Source organism: Nicotiana tabacum, chromosome 10 (genome assembly GCF_000715075.1).
Source record: "Nicotiana tabacum cultivar K326 chromosome 10, ASM71507v2, whole genome shotgun sequence".
Taxonomy (NCBI): Eukaryota; Viridiplantae; Streptophyta; class Magnoliopsida; order Solanales; family Solanaceae; genus Nicotiana; species Nicotiana tabacum.
In genome coordinates, this window is record NC_134089.1 from 131,708,250 (window position 1) to 131,723,269 (window position 15,020).

Below are 15,020 nucleotides of genomic sequence, written 5' to 3' on the forward strand. Positions count from 1 at the left end.
GATTGTAAGCTTGGGGCTCGGGTGCATGGAATGTAGGCTCAGGGGGATAGTATTGTGTATCGTGAGCCTGAAACAGTGGCTCACTGGTCGTTCTCTGCAAAGGGACTGATGTTGGTCCCACAAAAATGGGAATATTGGGTGTTGGGAGAGGTTGATGGGGTGGTGGAGCTTGGGAATCCTGAGGGCTTCTTTCTTGATGATAAAGGGGATTTGGACGGCTTGTGGAAGGGCCAGAGTGAGGGTATTCCGGCATGTGTCCCAGTGTTTCAGGGCTCTTTTGTGTTTTGGCTATGGCTAGCTGCATTGCATTCATCTCTAGTCTCATCCTTTCAATCTTTTCCATCGCTTCTTTTAACAACTGGCTCATCGGCCTTTCTTCCTCATTGCTATTCTCCGAAGTAGTCATGTTTGTTGCTACCGATCCTTTGGATCTGGTTTGGTATGAGTGTGTTGCCAGAATTCTTTAACAACTAACTGTCTGGTATCAGACAACAACAAACTTTGTTAGCGTTAGAGCTTTAACAGATTTGATCATAACACATATAGGATGCAATGCTCCTAGGCAGTTAACCGTTTCTACATGCTTTGCTTCAAACAACATGCGTCATCCCGGCTTGCTCAGTTGTCCCTTTTTTATTCGTTTTTGTATTCTCTTTTCTTTCTTTATTAAAAGCGGTCGAATCTTATGGGGATTGCCTACGTATCACGTCCCCGCGTGAATCAGACCAGGCGTAGTTCTGCCTCAAAGTAAAGACACATAGAAATTCATCCGGAGTCACTTAATTTCATTATCAAAATTTGCTATTACACATTGCTTCAAACAAAATAGCAACAGTACAGACTCCACGGTTCTTTGACCCTATTTGATTGAAGGAAAAATAGAAAACAACATATGGGAAAACATCAAAGCTCAACTAAAACAAGACTTGACCAGAGGTTAGATTTCCAACTTAGGGACCTGCGAGGCATCATTCGGCCTTTTCGCGGTTCTAGGTGCGAGATCCCTTTCGAGCTGCTCCAACTCGTGCATGGTCTGTTTGACATAACCCATCACTGCTGGGAGAACGGTAACGCAGGTCATGTTTTCACACCGCCGACACCTTCTGATGATGGCATGGGCAATGGCCCTGATCTTGTCTCTAGTTTGTTTCTTCTCTATGAGTAGGTGTCTTATCTGATCACTGCACGTCTTGAATACCTGTGAGTCCTGTATATGTTGATCCCTCAGCTGCCGCACTTCTTCCTTCATTTGGGCCAACAAGTCGTAACAGTATCTACTCTCCAATTGGAAATCCCTGGCCTGCTTAACTGCTTTAAACTCAAGTGTAGCCATCTCCCTCTTTATTTTGGCAACAGTCTTCTCGTGGTCACGTTTCAATTGATTCAAACATCGGCGATGCTTATCTACTCTTGTTCCCCACCGTGCTTTGAATTCTGTCATGACCTTTTCGGATTCTTCTAACCTGTCTCGCCATTCCGTGATCTCTCTTTTTAAACCCTTTATCAACCGCTGGTCTGATCGACTTCTGGGCTGCTCATCAAGAGACAATCTCAATTTTTGGACTTGGGCCTTAAGTTCTTCATTCTCTTGGATCAATCTATTCTTTTCGCTTCGATCCGCCGCGATTTGTACGCTGTTATCGAATTTCAGACTGTCCATTTGTAGCTTCAAATCGCCAATCTCTGCCCGATAACCCTTCTCTTTTGCTAACCAGTTCCATTGCCCTTGGGATGATTCTACGAAATCTTTGAGATGCGGCCTCTTAGCAGGTCTTTCGTAGGATAGTCTACCTCCAAACCAAGCGTGATATCCTGGGGCGACTTCCCCTTTTTCCGTATCAATCACACAAGTGTTTGCTGTCAGATGTTGGCATTCGCTCCAGATTTGGCGAACTTCTTCTTCAGGGAAATGACCGTTCGGACTGATTTCAATCACTTGGGTACTCAAATCTTCATCTTTCGGTACCACTTGGTACCTCCCAAGTTGCCTCAAAACCCGATACGGTGCATAGGGTTGGATACTTTTCAGTCCCATCAACAGAAAGTGAGGCCGGGTTGCCGGCATGTATATGATTTCCTCGATAGGTGACCATCCGAGCATCCATTGGATTTGGCTGGCAGTGAGAGTTCGGAGAAATGAGGTCCATGATGTGACTCCCTCAGGTAAATCGAGCCCTTTGATTCTCGTGTAGAATTCTCCAATACAAGTTTTCTCTGGCGAACCATAACCCAAAAGTGAGGAGCGATGGCATAAATGATCGGTCATCCACATTTGCAACAGTAGGTTACATCCTTCGAAAAAGTCGCCCCTGGCTCGACAAGCAGTGAGAGCCCGGAAAATGTCAGCCATAATCATAGGCGCCAGAGTACTTTTATCTTGGGTAAGCAAAGTATTGACGACCCCGGTTATCTTTAGATCAATGTTTCCATCTTTCCTAGGGAACACTATAAGACCCAGAAAGGCTATCATAAAAGCCACTAGCCTGTGTTCATCCCACTTTTGTCGGTTGCCTCTACTGCATAGTTTGAAATCTGGCTTATTGAACCCGCCCACGTGGCCGTATCTAGCATATATGAGGTGGAGACTGCAGAATCCTTTGGCAAGATCTGGATGGTGGAACGTTCGAGGTATTTTTAGGAAATCCAGAAACCTGTGTACCGTGACAGCTCTAGGTGCAATCAAGTATTTGAACCTAAAAGGGGCTTCATCACTCCCGATGTACCCTGCTATTTCTTCCAACGTCGGGGTGAGCTCGAAGTCCGAAAAATGGAACACGTTGTGTGCGGAATCCCAACAAGTGACCAATGATCTGATGATATCACCCCGAGGCTGGACATTTAGTAGGTCCGGGAGACCTTTCAGATATTTCCTTACTTTGTCTTGCTCTTCTTTGCCTAAGTCGTTCCACCATAACCGCAACTCAAACGGGATCTTGGTCATTACTGAAAAAAGTTCGTTTTGTACCGTGCTCATCCTGCACATTTATTAGGGTGATTATGCCAAGTGAATAAAAAATAAAACTTTATTTAGACGTATACTTTTTATAAAAACTTTATAAAAACCCTTCTTTTTTTTTTTTGAAAATTAAGGGTCTAAAAACTTTCAAGACTTTTGGCAAGACAAATATTTTTTGCCACAAATAAAGACATATATTTATTTACATATATATATATATATATATATATATATATATATATATATATATATATATATATATATATATATATATATATATATATATATTAAAAATAAGACTCTTTTTCATCTTCATTTTTGTGACAGGACAAACTATATATTTTAAAAAAACAAAACAGAACAACGACCCCTCTTTTTTTATTCTCTTTTTTTTTCCTTTATTATTTTTAATTTGCTTTTAATAAAACAAAACTAATAAGACATTTTCTTTTCATTTTCTCAAAATTTCGGCAGAGTTTTGACGGTATTTTGGCATTGGCTTTTTTCAAAAATAAACAATTTTCTTTTCATTTTTTGCATTCACATTATTCAAACACCGGTCAGCATGCGGGTTCGAGACAAATAAATGCAACGAAAAACAAATAGGATGCATTAGGATGGTCCTTTCATATCAGGTTGCTAGTCCTAGACGGACCCAACCCCTGTGTTGAGTCCCCTAAGTCAAATGCAACGTGATGCAAATAAGCGTTCCTACTAGAGATCCGGCATGAAGTCACGTTATTCTATGTTCAAAAAATCTGGGTCAGTGTTCTAGACAGTGTACCCGAGCGGACAACTCGAGTCGAGGAGGGGGCAACTTACCGGGAACCAAAAGGCCGTCCGGCTTCGTAACTTATCCGTCCTCTTTCTTATTTCGGGTATTGACACTAACAGAATAGGGAGTCTCGACCAGCGAGCTTCTCCCCGGAGGTAAGAAGAGATGGGTTTCGGCACAGTTTATATACAGTTCAGATAATATCAAAGCGGTAAAAGCAGCATTTAGCACATTAGGCTCAAACATGTGAAAATCAGATATAACCAAATGTAATAATTTATCTAAGCTCGAATTTCTAACCCTGAACCAATGGTTCTGGCACTCCAAATCCCCAGCAGAGTCGCCAGGGCTGTCACACCTCCTTTTTCCGCACTCGATAGGGCGCAAGGGAGTTTTTTCCAATTAAAGGACAATCGGAACGGGATTTATTTATTTATGTCAGAGTCGCCACTTGGGAGATTTAGGGTGTCCCAAGTCACCAATTTTAATCCCGAATCGAGGAAAATAATGACTCTATATTAAAGTCTGCGTACCAGAAATCCGGATAAGGAATTTTGTTAACCCGGGAGAAGGTGTTAGGCATTCCCGAGTTCCGTGGTTCTAGCACGGTCGCTCAACTGTTATATTCGGCTTGATTATCTGATTTTGTACAAGTGTGAACTTATGTGCAAAATTTAACTTTTAACCGCTTTTATCATTTACTGTGTTTATCAAGAATTGCAACGTTGTGAAAAATGTATCTCGAACCGCGTTACAATCAATGTACCCGTGGTCGTCGACATACTTTGACTCCGTTGAGATTTGGATTTGGGTCACATCAATGTGCACCCGAGTTTAAGGAAATTAAATTATTAAAGGTGCGGCTAAAGCGACTAGCGTATTTATTTTGGGTAGGACCGTGGAATTCTACTAAACGGTCCATCCTGAAATCTAAACAATTTTTAAAACAAATATTTACTGAGGGCCCCGTAATTTGTATTTTATTTGGTGAGGATCATCTCATTCTTATTTTAAAAATGAATTTGCAACGTCATGGACACGCACCTCGAACCACGCCACAATCAATGTACCCGTGGTTAGAAACACATTTCGACTCCGTTGAGAATTGGATTTGGGTCACATAAATGTGCACCCGGGTTTAAGAAGGTAAGATTTATTAAGGCGCGTCCTAAAGAGTCTAACGTATTGTTATTTTAGGAGGGTTGTGAGATTTGCTAAACAACCCATCCTGGAAACTGAATGCTTCGACAATATACATTTAACAAGGGCCCCGCATCTGCGCGTTTTGTTTATTTTCGTCGAGGCTCACCTCGTTCTTATTTTAAAAGGGTATCTCATAGCAACTACGTTTCTTGTCGTGTTTGTCTCTATCCATTGAAAAACAGTAGATAGTCCTAATTAATTACATGCTTGCAAGTTATTTGTAACGGAATTCAGAAATGCTTAAAAAATCAGGAACGAGGCTGCGTGCACAGTCAGTCGAATAAATAATCACGGGCCCAAATCCAACCCATGCGTGATGGGCCAAACCTGGGCCACTGCTTGCTCGAAGCAGGCCTGCTTGGCCTGTTTTGACCCGAACTCGACCTTCATGGGGTTGATATTGCAAGTTTTATGTTCTTTGTCTTAACAGGTGGTTTACTAGTTATATGAGACCATTAATCAGAAAAGGAAGAACTTAACCCATGATGTATAGTTTTCATGCTTGGCATACGTTACAGCATATACTGCAAAGTAAACTAAATCTGAGATGCAACCTAATTCATTGAGAATACTTTTATCTAACAGCATACATATACAACTATCATTCGATCCCCTACATTGACATCAACTAGGCTTGTAAGCTACCTTCAGTATCCAAAAATGTGAGCTATTAGACACTACATGACATTCAACACAACAGTACATGTATATAAACAACATCTGCAGATCTTCTCTTTTATACTCATTGCTCAAACTTTCGAGTTACATTGGTAGTGTAATTGTGTACCTGGTATAGAGGACAAAGAAGAAAGGAATGATCAGCTGGGCAGTATGCAGTAAACACAGCAACAGCAGATACACAGCAACAGCACAGCAACAAACCAACAATCAAATGTTTTCCACAGCCTACAGACAACCAGCAATATTTCCCAGAACAAAAGAACTAGCAGATAGTCCAGTACCAAACCAGCAATCCCAGGAAAGAGTAAGGAAACAACAGCAGTAACAGAGTATTCGATGCAGCAACACCAACAGTTCAACAAACACAAACAGCTCAGTCAATGCAAACAAACAGAACTTGGCCAAGACAGCTTTACCAATATGCACTCTTATACAACTTTCAGGCAGTGTTTGGTTACAATGTTTATTGGAAACTACCTTATGTTTTTTCAGTTTTCATTAAACTCACTAGACCTCTCTTCCGACTAAAAGTTCCAGCCTCAAGACTAAAAATTCCAGCCCCTTTTTAAGTTCTCAAATGGCTTATTTATAAGCCAAATGACCCAGTGCAGCTAAGCTGCCTCCTCTCCTACTTGCAGACTGCCCATACTCCTTTAAACCCATGCTTAAGCATCTTTTGATGCCAGCCGTTGGTTCCCCACGCCTGGTTTTCTTTAATCAAGAGTTATGGGCTCATTTTATTATTCATTTTAAGCCCCATACTCTTATGTCTTGTTCCCTATTGGCATTAGTTTAATCTTAATTAGTACCCTACTTGTCAGCTTCATTTAAACTAATCTTTTCTGTCCTTTTCAAACCCCAGATTACCCCTGTTTAACCTTGATTATTACTGCCCTGCCTATTGCAGCATCAGGGCACTTTGGGCTTTGATCATTCGATTTCAGAACTGCCCCAGCCTGGTTCTTTTAATTGTTTACAATGTAGTTACAAACTAACATTCATAGGTAATGCCCAACATTCAAATCACAATACGGGTCCATTCAGTCAAGTGAGGTTGTACGTATTAGAATATTTGAACAATCAGTCGTAGGAAGTTAATCGACGACATTTATCAGGTCGACTATACTAATTATAACAGGTAATAATCAGTCGCTCATATAAACAATACGTTCAGGGACCTAAAGGGCTTCGGACAACTTTGGTCAATTACTGGGAACCTATACAAGTTAACTTATTTGACGATTAATCTAATCGACGAACATGTATATCACAGAGTACATTCAGAACACACACATAGAAAATCAATCGACCAAATAAACGGTCTTTGCTAGAGATGGAAGAAAACAGAAAAAGTAACGGACTATAACAAATACTCACAACAACAAATCATGCTGACAACTTAATTAGAACTAAACAAAGGGAAAGGAAAACTTACCGAAAAATGTTTAAACCAAACAGACCCAAATCAGACTCAACTTTGACCATTTGAGGCCGAACAAATTTTAACCAGGGTGTTCTCACATGAGAACACCTTGGTTAAGATCCATTAAACCTCAAACCCTTGTTAAGACCGGCCGGATTCCAAGGCTATTAGTGTTCTAGGTTTTGGATCTTCAGATCTGATTTTTTGGGAGTTGTGGGTAGATTCGGACCAAACCAAGCTTGGTTTGGTCACGAGGAGGGTCAGGGGAGTGTCTGGTATGAAGATGGGGTAATTTGGTATAGGTCCGGGTTCGACTCAAATCTTCAAATGAAGATTTGAGACGAAGGAAAGTGATTCGAGGCAAATGGATAGCAGATCCATGTTCAGGAGAGTGAGGGGGTCTGAGGGTGTTCAGGAGGTGATCACCGGCGTTCGTGCCGCCGGTTTTAATGGCGAGGGAGACTAGGGCGGCGTTAGGGTTTGGGGGTTTCCGAGCTTGGGGAAGGAGATGCCTGAAGGGGGGTTCGGATAGGGGGCGTGGGGTGAAGAGTTGAGTTTATATACTGGGAGGCTGATTCAATCCTGGCCGTTGGATTGATTAAAATTGATGGCCAGGATTGGGGAGGCTTGACCATACGGTGTCGTTTGGTTAAGCAAGGGGTCGGTCAAAAATGGGACTGGGTCGGGTCATGAGGGCCAATAAAGGCCATCGGATCAATGGAAATGAACGGCTCAGATTAACCGTCCCTGAAACGACGTCGTTTCGGGAGTTGCCTGGGCAGGCCTGGTCTGGACCGGACTTGTGCTGATTTGGGCCCATCTTTTGTTTTATTTCCTGGGCCTAACCCGATTTTCAATCCCTCTTTTTGTTTTCTATTTTATTTTCTTTTAAAACAAAAAATGAAATAACAAATAATAAAATAATGAAAGTAAAACCAACAACAATGCAACATTTTAACACAATTATCACAAAAAATATTTCGGTAAGTTAACTAAAAGCCTAGAACGAACGATGCACATATATTTTTTGAATTTTCTTTTACTGACCGAATTATGGTTTAATCACCCTGACATGCATATTTTTGTATTTTGTTTGTTAATGATTAAATGTAAAATGGACAGATCCACAAATGACTAACAACACATGTCACGAAAAACTCGAACAATTGTACAGCGAAATCATTTGTCACTATTTTTATTATCTTTTGGAGCGATTGCTCGTAAAGCAAAAATCACGTGCTTACACTCAGGCCTATCATCATTGAGGAGGCGACTGCTCTAAAGACTTTGAGATACATCTGCCGCGTCCGCAGACCGAGAAGTCCCTTTCTATTCCTGCTTTTAGTAGTTAGCCCTTCTGTATTTTTCTGTTCTTATTAGACATTCCGGAGTTAGAGCTATGTAGCATTGATCTTAGCTTGTGATTAGGTTTTCGGGTCTTGGATTTATGTTTGGTATTGAGAGTTAAACATGGTGTATGCCGAGCGGCACATTTAAATACTATTATTACTTTATTTCCGTTTTAAATTTTTAATCTCCGCAAATTTTGGATTTTATTCCACAAATTAAGTTTACCTAGTCGTAGAGACTAGGTGCCGTCACGATGGTTCACGGAGGGCGAATCGGGGTCGTGACAAAAAGTAAATGTGCTTATATTGATAAAGCACTTCTCTTGGTGTTAAATAGGTTGGAAAGACAATAAGCATCTCGCCGTCGCTCGCTCGGCTCGGCTTCGGATTTGGTCAAAGATCGATTGATTGAATAATCTTTTTGGACAAAATTCTTTTAATAATTTATTAATTAACAAAAATTCAACCCAGAATAACCCAAGACCCGCGATGCGACCTGGTCCATTTCTTTCCCGGATTATTTTAAATTTATTTTTCTGAAATATTTCAAACGGGATATGTTCCCACCCGTTCCAACAGCCATGCCTGTTTCTGAAAGGTTGCAAACCTTTTCAGAAATAGTGCCAAAAAATAGCTATAAATATGACTTGATCCCAAAATCTTTCCTTACAAAAATTTCTGAGCTTTTTCTTCTTATTCTGCACAAAAAAATTCAGTGTGTTTTACAACCATTAAGTGGTTCGAAGTTCATCAGAGCTTTTGGTATCAATACACTAGTGAGTTAAGTCGTTCTATCCTGGGAGGATAGTATTTCAAAATCTCGGGTACATGAGGGGAATAATTTTCTTAAGGACACACTGTGCATTCAGTGGGCTCGATTTTTTCCGAAATATATTTTCAGATTCTGCTTTTGATTATATCTATACATTTCTTCTATACTATCATTTTTCCTGTTTCTGTTTTTATTGTTACAGAATTACTATTTCTTTATATTATAGCATTATAGTTTGACTAACATTTTAAAAATCTAAAACCATGTATCCCCTAATTAAAAAGCCATTTAGATTTAAAAAATATCTCCACCCCTTCTTTTTTTTCCTACCGTATCCCTTCCCCACCCAAAATCTTGCTGGATAACAACACTAAGAAAGAAAGAAAGCAAAGTCCGCCAGCCATTCAAAGAACCTGGATTTCAACTGAAGAACAATATTTAAAAATGGGGTTTCTTGAAATTATCTGAACCATTCAAATATCGGCCATGGGATAGTGGCTAAAACGAACGGAGTCGCCGAAATTATCCGACCAACTAATGTCACCAATAATCCAAAATTCGATTATATATTCAAAGAAAGTCATGCACCCGAATTTATAGCCATAGTTAACGTCCGAAGACGGCATTTCTACCACGGCAAAAAGCAATAGAACAACATTAAAATATTACACACAAACGGTCGTGAAACCCACACAAATCTATAAACCAAAATGGGTCATAAAGCAAAGCAATATTGAACAGTAAAGCCAAAACAGTGATGACATCAAGAGATGGGAGAAGGTCTGAAAATGGTTAGCCTGGGACGCTACTCTAATGACGATGAGCGCCGGAATAGCATTGCTAAAGAAGCAAGGCAAACGGCCGCCAATATTTTTTCCAGCAAGATTTCGGCAAAAATACTGACAACCTTTTCTTGTTTGTTTTCCATTAGATCTAGCAAGCAAAAGTAGATAAAATACAAAAGAAGTTAAAGAAAAGTAAAGCATGCTGGAGAGATGTTTTAGGCCAAATCTGAGGTCGCCGATTCACTGTCGATCTCCAATATTATTATCCATAAGAACGAGTGAGAAGGGAAAGATAGAGGAGTAGCCATGATTGACCGACCAGACACACCAGTGGTCAAATCCGGCGGTTGGCCGGCGAGAAGAATTAAAGAGAGAGAGAGAGAGATGGAGCTCCTGTTTGGGGGGTGAGGCAGGGGTGCGGTATGGAAAAAAAAGAGGAGTGGGGATATTTTTTAAATCCAAGTGGCTTTTTTAATTAGGGGATATATTGTTTTAGATTTTTAAAAACGAAAGGCTAGTGTGTCCTATTTCACATATTAAAGGGGCATTTTAGGACTTTTTTCCGATTCTTGAGCGTTTCTCGAATAACTTTGACATGGGCTTTTGTCAACATCAATGAGAATTTTAATCTTTTGGATATGAAATGCATTAAGAAGTAACAACCTTTTCTTTTGTGGGTTACCCCCTTTTTTCTGCATAAAGTTTTATCCTTTTTTTGGTGCCTAAGGGAAAATTATTCAACTTGTCGATCCATAAAGATTTTCAACCAAAACTAATCCAAAATAAAAATTTACCGCAAATAAACCATATGTAATTTTGTAACATATATCTATTTTGCTAAAGCAGAAAACAGTTCAAACCTTTTGAGACGATGGACTTGGACAATATTATAATATTATAATTTTTTTAAGTTATTCAGAGAATCGAACAACTTAATTCGACTTAAAAATCAATACTAAATGTTAGTTTGTTGGATTTGTTCGAAGGATTAAACTAAGGATATCATGGACAGCCATTGAAGCTTGCTTAAGCTTGAATTCAAAATTTTGGATTTTTAAAATTAGAATTTATTTCGGGTGGGTGTTGTCAGAATAAATTGGGTACATTTTAAGGAGTGTGAATCTCAATTTTAAAACGATTTGGTGGAGATTTTAGGTGGTTTGAATTGAAATTTGAGCGAAATTCAAAGTACACAAGATGAACATGAAAGAAGATGATATGTGTATCTCACTGTGTATCTCATGTGTATCTTTTGTGTATCTTATGTATATCCATATATACTGACATGCGAGATACATGTTTGATTCAAGTCTTTGAGAAAATTTTAAACTCGCTTTCAACTACGAATTTTGACTCAAAACTAGTCCAAATCACCTCCAATCTTCCTCAAACTTTGTATATTGACTCACTTATATGTTTTCAATGAATTTCAACCATAATTATTGAAAACTATTCCTTTTTTTGCTTAGGTTTTTGGAATGTTGTTTGTATGTATATATTTTTTGTATTTCATCACTTTGTTTGCAATCTCATCCATAAAATTTTCTTTCCGTTCTTGCATATTATATTGCCGATCATGCTTAAAAATATGGAATGAGATCTTTGCTTGTAAAAAGAATCATTATTTATCTGAGGTTTTCAATTTATATGCACCAGGCTAGTTTTGATAAGTTTGTGATTAATGATTAAATGTTAATATGTTTGAACTTATTTTGGACAGTTCTCTAAGATTCTATTTTTTTAATATTTCGAGTTGGACTTGGGAGTCAGCTCATAATTAGTAAAAAGGATCTTTGGTGGAATTAAAGGTAAAGATGGACTTGCATAATTAAGGGATCTTACATAAATAACCAGTTGGATTGACCTTACTTTTTCTTGTCGAAATGCATCGTTTTTGTTCTAGATTAAATAAAGAAAAACTTTTTGGATTTATATATATATATATATATATATATATATATATATATATATATATATATGTATGTATTTTTAACTTAAGATATTGAATGAATGGCTATTTAGATTAATTCTTCTATAATTAGCTCTTCATTTTAATTACTTATCTCGGTATTATATTAGTTCTAAGAAAAAGAAATGCTTTCTATTTTTAATACATATTTTTTTCAAAAGAAAAACTAGTTTTCAAAAGAATTTGGAACATAACCTTAGTAGAGATGTCTGTCTGCTCTGTACTGTGACAATGTTGTTACGTTCAATAAATGAACTGGTTTACTCATCCCTCTCAAATCCTTCTCTAGTATCAATTCTCCTGGATGAGTTCCTTGTGTACTCTTCAATGGTTGCGTTACTCTGGCACAACTGATATTATAGGCAAATATCATATTGTCAGTACATAAAACTTAAATTTGCATTTTATAGTATGTTTTCCGTGCCAAGTAGAAAAATTGTCTTAAACTCACTTGTCATGGTCAGGAGAAACTCCTTGAAAAAATATTTTAGTTTTTGTTGTATCAACTTCTGAATCCACCCATTTTGCCCAGGTATTTAGTGCTTTCTCGTATAAGATTAACCGGGGTGCGTTTTTGCATGTAGAGTTGCCATCTTGAACAAGATCCCAACTGCAAAAGCAACCATAATAATATGACCAAACTTAAAATTCCATCAATTAATGAAAGTAAATTTGATGTATTGACGATGTAAAGAATATTTAATAAATTCAAGTCTCTTATAAGATAATTACAGGTAAATTTATATGACAAACATTATCTAATAACTTGTATACATGTTAAAATTAAGTGATAGTGCAAAAGATCAAAAAAGGGGAGCCGGATGCAAAAAACATCCCGCATTTATGCAGGGTTCGAGGAGCGGCCGCATTCCAAGGGGTGTGATGTAGGTAGTCTACACAGATAAAAGATTAGTGGCTGATTCCTTTGCTCAAACCCGTGACTTATAGACCATACAGAGACAATTCAGTCGTTGCTCCAAGTCTCCCCTGGATAGTGAACAAAATCTATACTCTATAATTAAGGTAGAAATATGGAAAACTGATTGAAGAGTACTTACGCTTGTTTTCTGCCAGTATGAAGCCATCAATGTCAAGAATCAAATATAAGGACATCCATTTCTTTCCATTGAGCAGCACTACTGAAAGAATCCAGCATTAACACTCGTGTCCCGTTATTTTTTGTAATAATGTCTACTAGGAAAATATCTCGAAGTATTAAGTACGAGGTGTTGTATTTCTGCATTTTGGCAATGCATGTATTCAAGAATCAAACATAAGGTACTTGCAAATTAAATAACTTGATTAATATTCTAATCTAGATCCCTGTAATATTTTAGAGAGTAAATTAGCTATCAACACAACTCTTTATTGACAATGAATTAGAGATGAAAAAGTTAGGGATGCCGAATAGACGGATTGAACTACATTTGAACAGGTTAAAACAGGTATAAATTATAACTTGCTCAATGTTTGCTTGGGTTAGGATGAGCCGGCCGGTCAATCGGGGCAAAACTATTAATTGTAACTCAACCCATTCAACTCATGTCATTTTTTATTTATTTGCTTGTTCATTTATACTTTGTTATATACCGAATGAAAATTGATAAGAGATTTTTTTCTTTATTTATCATGACATATTAAACAAGTCAAACGCCAAAAAAAAGACCACTTATTAGAGTATGTTTTGATAAGTTATCTTATCGGTCAATTCTATATGTGCGTGCAGTCCGTATTGGCTCAAGATTTTAAATGAGTTAAATTTGACATTCGTAGGAAAAACATATTGGAAATGTGAAGATTGAAGTTTCTCCTATCCTTTTGGAAGTATACTCAGCTTGTGGATCGGCTGCATGTAGCATACAAGTGAGAGATTGCCATTGATCAAGGCTTAGTGAATCTCCTACAAACATCAACCGCTTGCCCTTCAATTTGAGTTGAAATTTTGTCGCATTAAACCTACAAAACACAACATATACAGCTAAGTAAATTAACAAAAAGACAGAAGGTAAAAGATAAAACAGCCAATGTTAATTTTAAAAAAATATAGATTCAAGAGAGAAAAAGAAAGGGGTAGTCTGGTGCAAAAGCATCCCGCATGATCTAGGGAAGAGTCGCACCCAAAGGGTGTGATGTAAACAGCCTACCCTATTGCATGCAAATATTAGTGGATGCTTCCACGGCTACAAGCTGTGACTTACTTATAGAGACTAACTTTACACATTCAAGAAAGTACCTAGATAAATTGCACCCAGTGGGTTGCCATCTATATTTGAGATAATCCTTATCTGGCCTTCCATTCTTTAAGCAATCAAACTGCTTTTCAATGAATGGACACACCGATGAATCATAAAGAGGGTAGTAATCATCATAAACCCATTTTCCTTAGAAGAGATCACAGCCGTTGGTTCCCAACTGGTTTAAATCATTGATCAACTTTCCATTTACATTGTTCAACATGCAAAGAAGTATAAATAGTGCAGAAGCTGCACCAACAGCTAGAGAAAAACTATCCATCACTATTGTTTAACCAAAAATCTGAGTCCTTGGTGAAAGCTAAAAAAGAAATTCGGGTTACTGATAATCAGAAGACAAAAAATAAAATACTTTTGAGAACAATGGTAGAAGGTAAATAGATAAGTATTTCAATGAATTCTCAATAGTATTCTGTGTCCTTACAAATGATGATACTTCTTCCTTTTATAGATCATTCTAGGTAAAGGAATAAAGCCTCAGCTTTAATGATATAATCATGAGCAATAAATGACATTAAATAAGCCGTTATACAATCATTCCTATTAAATACCAACTTTATAACGTATCAAACGTTTAATAATGAATTTGGACTCTTTTCTGTCATCTGATCCTTGCTTTCAATGACTTCTAATCCGTTGGCTGTAAATAATTTAAATTGGTACGAGACTCGTACCTATACGTCGTCTCGTGCCTATTTAAATTCTTCTTCCCGTGACTGTTTTCACCGTGCCTCTTAGTCAATTGTTGTTCTTTGACCATTCAACTAATCCACGTGTCATGCCACATCATCTTTAATATAAATTCAGTTTTTTTCCAATACAGATAGTCCCCCCACTTTCCATTTTTTTTATCAA

General features: G+C 37.9%; 1 pseudogene; it reads right to left on the minus strand.

Annotated features, from left to right (window-relative positions):
• Positions 1–12,109: 12,109 nt before the first annotated feature.
• On the minus strand, positions 12,110–14,427 carry LOC107792609 (protein trichome birefringence-like 43; annotated as a pseudogene).
• Positions 14,428–15,020: the final 593 nt, after the last annotated feature.